Source organism: Corvus brachyrhynchos, unplaced genomic scaffold (genome assembly GCF_000691975.1).
Source record: "Corvus brachyrhynchos isolate BGI_N302 unplaced genomic scaffold, ASM69197v1 scaffold43, whole genome shotgun sequence".
Lineage (NCBI taxonomy): Eukaryota > Metazoa > Chordata > Aves > Passeriformes > Corvidae > Corvus > Corvus brachyrhynchos.
This window is the reverse complement of record NW_008237353.1, coordinates 592,438-600,521: the sequence shown is the minus strand read 5'-3', so window position 1 is coordinate 600,521 and position 8,084 is coordinate 592,438. Positions and strand designations below refer to the sequence as shown.

Below are 8,084 nucleotides of genomic sequence, written 5' to 3'. Positions count from 1 at the left end.
GTGGCTGAAAAGGTTTCATGTAACAGAATCTCTCAGTCTCAAGACAAGAAACTCAGTGGTAGAGGCAGAAATTCAACACAGCAGTCTCAAGGCAACAGTGACCAGTGTTATCCACCCTACTGCTCCTTCCTCTCTTACAATCCACTCTCAACGGGCTTTTGTCCATCAGCTGTGGCTACTGACACGAGACCCCAAGCATCCTGTGCAGTGAATAAGTCTACACCCTGCTGAAAACACATGATCAAATTTAGGAACACGGCACAATGAGACAGGAACAATACAAGTGATGGGAAAAGGTGGCTAATTGCAGGTTTAAGCCTGGCCTTTCTTACAACAGGGAGTATTTGGGACAGTTTCTTGCATTTAGACATCATTCACATTACAATAAAATTTCAGGTCTGCAGGCACATTGGTATCTAATGTGCAAGATGCTGGACCATACTCACCGTAAGACACAGCCTAAAGATCTTACACCTTGAAGCAGTAAAACAAAAAAAAGCAAAAAAAGAAACATTATCCTTCCACATTCCAAGTGAGAAATACAAGGCACACAGGAAGAGAGTATTTCTGTGGTCTGTAAGAGATCTGTCTATTCACTGCATTACAGGTGAATCTGCTGGTACTCCAGCTGGTGATAGACCAACACAGCCATGCATTCTCTCTACCTTCATGAGAGACGTCCGGAGCTCAAATTTGGTTTGTAGAAGATATTATACACAACTATCTGATATACAGAAACAAAACCTGCTGCCAAATCATGGGATATTTCTGTAGCGAAGTCACCAAGTCAAAACTCTGATTTCTTGTTCCACCTGTGTCTCACTCTTGCTCCAGAAACTTATGTATGCAACATCTTTACAGATGCCCACAAGTAAGCCACAGAGTGCAGACCACCAGCACTTCTGATCTAATACTGCACCAGTAGCCCCTCTGGAACATCCCAAATTAGAGCACTATTTTTGTCTCAGAAACAATACTAAGACCCAAAAGTCAAATGTGCTTTTACATTTCTTTTGAATCAAGCAAGCACAAATTCTAGAAGCAAGCCTTGAGAAATCTCAACATTTTTATTGTCATTTCATGAAAATCATGAATAAAGCACAGCACACCGATCTCTTCATAACTTACAGAGACTGCACAACAAACACTAATAAGAAATATCAATCTGTCAGCTTTCAATGTAGACAGACCTATTTCAGCACTAAAAGTTACAAAAACACATTACAATCTTAAAACAACGTGAAGAGACTTTGCTAACTCACACTTGAGAAGCAGAAGATGCCCAGCTCTTCTGGAAATTTTAAGGCCATTAACATACACAGCTTTACAGCAAACTTAAGCATGCTTTTCAGATTACTGCAAAGCTATCAACCTACTCAGCAAAGTTACTCATATATACTTGCATTTCCTTATCAAACGCAAAGCACTAAAAGGTTTGGAACTGGCCGTTGAACATTATGGGCTTCCCTGCCATTGTTTCCAAAGAGAAATACTTGATTGAGAAGGAAAAACAGCAACAACTTGTCTCCTGAAAAATAACAGAAATCTTATCTAGAAAGAGACAAAATTCAAAATATTTGTTACAGTTTTGTTTTGGTGAATCACAGCATTGTGCTAAGCAGTGTACACATAACAAAACTTTTCATTTTAAACTCTGCAATTGGGTACTTCTAAGTAAACAAAAACATGACTTGTTTTTCCTTCTATATTCTCACAACCATCTGACAACAAACCAAGCCCACTCAGCCCTGCTAAAAGCATGATTCTCTGATGTAGCTGTACTTCTGGGAATACATTACAGATTCCATGAAATGTTTTGTTACACATGTGGATCAATTGGCCATGTAAATACAGGGTGCAACCACATGCAAAGGAGTCTTTTTGTTAGTTTTAGTGAGCTAAAGCAGTAAAGAAAAATAAAATGCAACGTCTGAGTGTCTGAGCAAGACTTTTGCAAATATTTTCCTCTTTGTTTTCTGAAGGGGGAACGATGATGCTTTTGATTTGCAACACAATACACACCTTTAATATTTAAGAGACTAAGACAACATCAGGAACACCTGCTTATGAATTCAGCTCATCACATCGCTGACAGACAACCCATGCCAGGCTTTTCCCAGGCATACCTTTGGCCTCCGCCTTTGAAACTACTAAGCATTCTCCAGAACTTCCATGCATCCAATCCATATCTTTCTTTGAGACCTGCAAAACTGTAATTTCTCTCAAATTTTAGCCACTCAACCCTACTGCTGGGGATGACCACGACTGTTAAGTTGGTCAGGAGACTAAGACTGAAACTGAGCATGACTCCTGTTATCAAAGCAGCCCACTGGTGATGGCAACATATTTCACGTTAGGGATGGATTTGCAGTGAGAAGCAGGGAAGGGTGATGTGGCAAAACAACCCAATGAAACAAGGGCAGCGCAGCACATGCCTTATTGGTACCTTCAGATTCAACATGCTCATTCAGACACAAACAGGCATCAAAGCCATGGCACTAACACATTCATGAAAACCAATGGCCAACTAATTAAATTCGTTTTTATTTGCAAAATAGTCTTTTTCATACCCTGATATAGGATTATTTTCCTGCTGTAAAATCAGGTCAGCATAGCACTATATTGACACATCTATAAGCAGACAGCGAAAGGCCACCAAAAAAAATTCTGTTCACTGATCTTAATACTTTAGGGCCACTGCTTTTCTGCCAAAGGCTGTCAGATCTCTCAGAAGAATACAAAATGAGCAAAATCAAGCCATGACAAAAAGAAGAGCCTTAAGGTTTCCTGACAAAATCTTAAATTTAGGTCTCTATATTAAACAATGTTACTTTATTTTCCCCAGACAATAAGGTTGCTTACGGTAAACACAGGCAATATGAAAGCCTTCAAAACTTATTCCTACGCTGCAGCAAACCTCAAATTAACTAATGGGAGTGTGTAGGGGGGATCTCTATGGTGGTTTTTCTCCTGTGTGTTTTCTTGGCAAGAAGGGAGATAGGGATTTTGTTGGGGTTTTCTTAAGGGAAAATACTTTAGGTCCTTGGACTTGGTTGTTTATTCTCCAGGCTGATTTGGACTGCAAGGGCAACTCAACTCATCTAATGCACAACAGGATGGAGAGTCTCAAGGGTTGTTCAACAGTGATCTCCAAAAAAGTTAAACATTGATGGGCTCTGGGCAAATCTAGTTAAAGCTGTTGGCAATTTGACTGCTATGGAGCAACGAGAGGAGCTGGGAGCAGGGAAGGAAAAGCCAGGTAAGGCCATGGAGTGTTCTTTGTACACAGTACAAAAGGTGACAATCAGGTTTAGGCAACTCAAAAATAGCTTTTAACCTAAAAACCTGTAAAAATACAGGTTACTTAATCTTACACCTTTGTCTTTCAAATGTTATAGAACATATTTTCTCAGTTGCCAAGTTTGCTAAGTTTCACCTTTGACCAAATACATTTATGCTTTTTTGCACATTTAGTTATCATCAGTACTAATTACCATGGATTAAACCACACTGCTAAACCCCCCATTTTTTGAAGTTCTAATGTTAAATTGATAGTATCGACTTAAGATGTGTCTAACTTTGTATATGCAAAAATGAGCTGCCAGAAACCAGACCTGTGAAATCTTTCAGTTTCCCCAAGTTCTAGCAAAAACTGAGGGTTCAAGCAAATATTTTCTGCAATGCTCTTGTGGACTGATGAAATGACTAAAGAAAATGAAATCCAGTTTTCCTCATTACCTAGACTAGAAATGGAAATAGTGCATAACTAATGAGAAGTAAACTGATTTTTCAAATCACTTCACCTCTAATAACCCATCGTAGTAGCAATATATGCTCACAAGGTGTTGAAGTTTGCAGCAGCTATATAGTTTTGACAATCATTTAGCCGTTCCAACATAATTTCTAACTATGGGCTTACTGTACACTGCTATTTCCCTTCTCAACATTTAACCCACCTCAATTCATTCAAGAACTCCCATTAGTTGTAGAAAAATAGGAACTGATGAAAACTGCTGTTACAGGGGTTGATAAAAGCTAAATGACTGGAGACACTATGCAAGGAAAAAAGGCAACTAATTTCTTACACAATTAAGAGTTTAATTAGATTATTTATTTAAGTGTATAGAGAGCTTTACAATAGATTTAACTCCTATTAAGTTTCAAGCAATACAAGAGTAGATATCAGTCAGAGTACTAAAATTAGATCACTCTCATATTTGATTAGAAAACATAAGCTCAGTTAAGTCAGCAACTTGGTAAGCAGCAATATTAAAAACTCAGCTCTGATTTATTACTTCACATCCAGTAAGAAAGAGAAATGTAAAATTCCTGATCTGTGAGAGAGGTTTATCCATCATACCAAAATGCTACTCAGCACTTCCTGAATAAAGACACTGCAAAAATGTCTTCTCCAACAGAGATTGTTAGTGGTAGCAATGACAACAGTCTGCAAGCACGAGGTCTCAGATACAGCTTTATGCACAAGCCCTTGAGAGACTCTCAACTAACTGAGAGACACGAGGATGTTTGTTGTGTTTTGACATAAAAAAGTTAAAATTGGAATCAAATGTTGTTCCTGCCCCTAAAGCCTTATGTTGATGTTTGTGGTTTTGTAATGGCTTTTTTCCTCTGAAGGGATGCTTCCATACTGCAATTGTAAAATTGACTTAAAAAAAGCTGATGACAGCTACATGTAAGGGTGCAGGTGGAAGCATGTTCTCCCGAAAGCTGCGTAAAAGGGTGGGGATGGAAGCATGCTCCCCCTCAACATGTATGTCTGCTCGTCAACTGACCCACATTTTTCCCCTCATTTAATTCCTCTAGGGCCACTTCCACCAAGGCAGTAACAAATATCCTGTAGGATCAGATTCCTCACATTCATACGGGCTTGGTAAAGTGCACTGGGATTTTGTTCAAGGCAATGCCAGGACATGTAAGCTTGTCAGTTTGCAGAGCAGGTTTCCTGCCTGCTTGCCCTTATAGCCAAGCTACCATGTGGCTGCACAAAGGCAGGAGAGCGAGGAGACCAAGGTCAAACCTAGCAATGCTCAAGGTAGCATGGGTGACAGGTGATAGATAAACAGTGAGAAGCCATGCATGGGAGGAGGTTTTGATCCCCTCAAAAGCAAGCCAAACTGGCAACTATTAAAGAAAAACAACAGCCAGCTGCCAGATGTCAAGTTCTTCCATGTCACACCCATTTCCCACCTCCCCCTATATTTCAACTGCAAATTCTCTGATAAGGAAACTGCTTCTTCCTTTGCATTTTCAAAGTTCATGCTGGCTATTGCTGTAAGCTAGAGATTATCAAGAATGCTGTCAAGCACACAGACTGCAGGAATAAGGACATATTCCAGTTGTTTCTCTGAAAATTAGAGATGTCTCACGGACAACTCCTAAAACTTGCTTACAAACTACTTTTGGATCAAAACCAACTTCTTAAACACATTGAATACATCCATAATTGAAACTGCAACCGAGTTTCCCAAGAGCTTTTCCTTCTCAGCTGAGAGCTACATACCTCTCAGATTTCTGGGATGTATCTGCTTTGTCCGAGGCATTTTCCTCTAATCTCATGCACCACTTTCTCCTCTCAGAAATGGAAAGTACAGCAAGCAGAGAGATGGCAGCTCCATAAACTTGTCAAAGGGCTCAGTTAATCCGTATGCTAAAAAAACAGAGAGAGAAAGTTACGAGATGTAAGCATCAATAAGAAAAGCAAAGATACCTATCTGATCCCTTTCATCCTCAAATGAATATGGAAATCAGCAAGAAATATTTCTGCACCTATGATTTGCTAAGGAAACTTTCCTGTCTGATAGCCCAGGAGCCACCCTGGCAGTCACACTCCAACCACCAGAGTTACACTGCTGGGACCGAAGTCTCTTCACAGCAGGCTTGACTCCCTGCACTCTCCAGTCTCACACAGTCAGACAAGATTTCCTTCCCAGCTCGACCCAGGTTTCCCACAGCAGAGCCTCACACCTCTGGGCCCTTTAAGTAATTTTTTCATGGGGCAACAACAGAGTAACAGTCCGAGCTGGTGCCTCTGACAAAGGATCCTCAAGGATCCTCCGGGCTTTTATACCCTCCCAGTCTTACGCGTGCCATAGTCTGGGGTCTTCCAGCTGAGTCCTCGGCTCCTGCTGTGTCCCCGGTCCCCTGGCTGGGCCACAGATCCGAGTGCCCTTTGTTGTGCAAAGGGTCGGCACCACTTCCCGGCCTCTTGCCCCGGGCTCCCGCCACCCTGAGCTCAACCTGCAGCTCCCAGTGCAGCTGCACAACCTGCACTGAATGGATTCCTCAACAGGTTTTATGGAGTCAAGTGTTCCAGTATCTTCAGAAAACCATGTGAGGCTGAAACTCCTTTTAGGATTACTCAGGAAGCATGAGAAAACTAAAACACTTCCCCACATTTGTCAGCTGTTTCGTAGCCAGAAAACATCTTCCAACAACCCCTGTCTCATGCAAATAAATCCAAAAAATTAAACAAAATTTGGCATCAGGCTTTCAGATACAGATCTTCAGCTTCGGGTAGGGGTAGTACAGAGGGGAGGGCAAACACACAAAGCATCATCCTATTTGTAACACTACCTACAGAATCCTTACATGGAGCATGCAAGTTTAGAAGAATTCCCCACGGGATATTTCTGCCGAAATATCAGTGTGCAGCAGAGGATCACACTAGTTCTTGACCTACCTGCACTTTCTTACTTTTCGAACATTTTTAGGAATTGCTAACAGTTTAATGAGCGTTTCTGAAATCATACAGGATGTGAAATCTCTCAAAGACCTATGGAAAACTACTTATGCACAAGAACTGAAAGAAGAAAATGACTGGTGTAATTACACTCTTCCATCTAAACAAAATTTAAAAAAAAAACCCACCAAGTTTCTGCTTCTGTTTATAGTAATACTACTTCATGTTAACAGATTTTTATTTTTTTTTAGTAAACACTAGGAAGAATTTGTTTTAAAACTATATGAACTTTGGAATGGCCCCTAATATAGGCAAATTGATTAAGGACAGCTACTCGAAGGAGAAAGGATGTGGATTTTTCAGCATTTGTTGCAAGTATTAATTTAGGAGCATTTATTTTGCTTTCCAAGGAAACCATGTTTCTGTGAAAATTTAATTCAAACCAAATTAAAATAGACTACTTGCAACCACCCCTTCAGTCTACATACTACTGAGGAATATAATCATTAATTTTTAATGTTTCTTTTGTCTGTTGTTGCATAAAAGGACCCAAACAGGAGAAAAAAAATTACTGCAACTGACACAAAGGAAAGCTGGAAAATGTTATTCTGATTAAATGATTCTTCACTAGGGTATTACTGTACGTTGAAGGAAAAAGACAGAAAAAATTCGAAACAGAGCATAGTGCCTGTCAAGCTGTTAACTCATACCACTTTATCTGCAAGCGTAACAGAAATATTTAGAAATTAAATAAAACCTTATGCTAACAGGTCCATTTTCCATGTCTTAGGCACGAACTGGAAATGCAGAAAAGTGGCTGGATGGCTTGAAGCGACCAGCACTCCCTGAGCCCCAGTCCCCCTTTCCTCTGGCTGGAGTGGGGAAGTCCCTGAAGCTGGGCTGAGGTTTTTCAAGACGCTAATAAACACCGTCACTTCTTTACACAAGTTATTTGGAGCGAGAGTTTGAAATCTCCCGGGGTCTCCGTAAATCAGGAGCCCTTCCCGACGCTTCCCTGCAGCACAAATGACATCTTACTGACGCTTTAATGCCACCAAGCTTCCCCGCTCGCCAGCAGGACCCTCTCCTTCGGGGAAGAGATGGCCGTGTGAGAGCCACGGCGGAAACACCGGGCAGGACCCACGCCAAAAGTCATTCCCTCCCTCGCTTGAACAAGAAAAAAAAAAAAAAAAGGAAAAAAAAAGGGGGAGAGGGAGAAATGGGCCTTTGCGATAGCAGTGGTCACATCCCCCAGTATCCACCCAAAAATGGGGGAACAGGGCGGGAGGCAGCCCGCCCCAGGGCCCGGGGAGCCGCCGGTATGTGCGAGCGGGACTGCGAGGGGGAGGGGAGGGGGAGGGGGGGGGGGAAAAAAACCATGAAT

The 8,084-nt window shown here is 41.3% G+C and overlaps 1 long non-coding RNA gene across 1 annotated transcript; it reads right to left on the bottom strand.

Moving 5' to 3' along the window:
* Window positions 1-1,047: 1,047 nt before the first annotated feature.
* Window positions 1,048-8,078, bottom strand: LOC108445815. Its single transcript, XR_001860794.1, has 2 exons — window positions 5,522-8,078; window positions 1,048-1,528 (listed from the first exon to the last, which is right to left on the bottom strand). It is a non-coding gene; the product is annotated as an uncharacterized LOC108445815 (long non-coding RNA).
* Window positions 8,079-8,084: the final 6 nt, after the last annotated feature.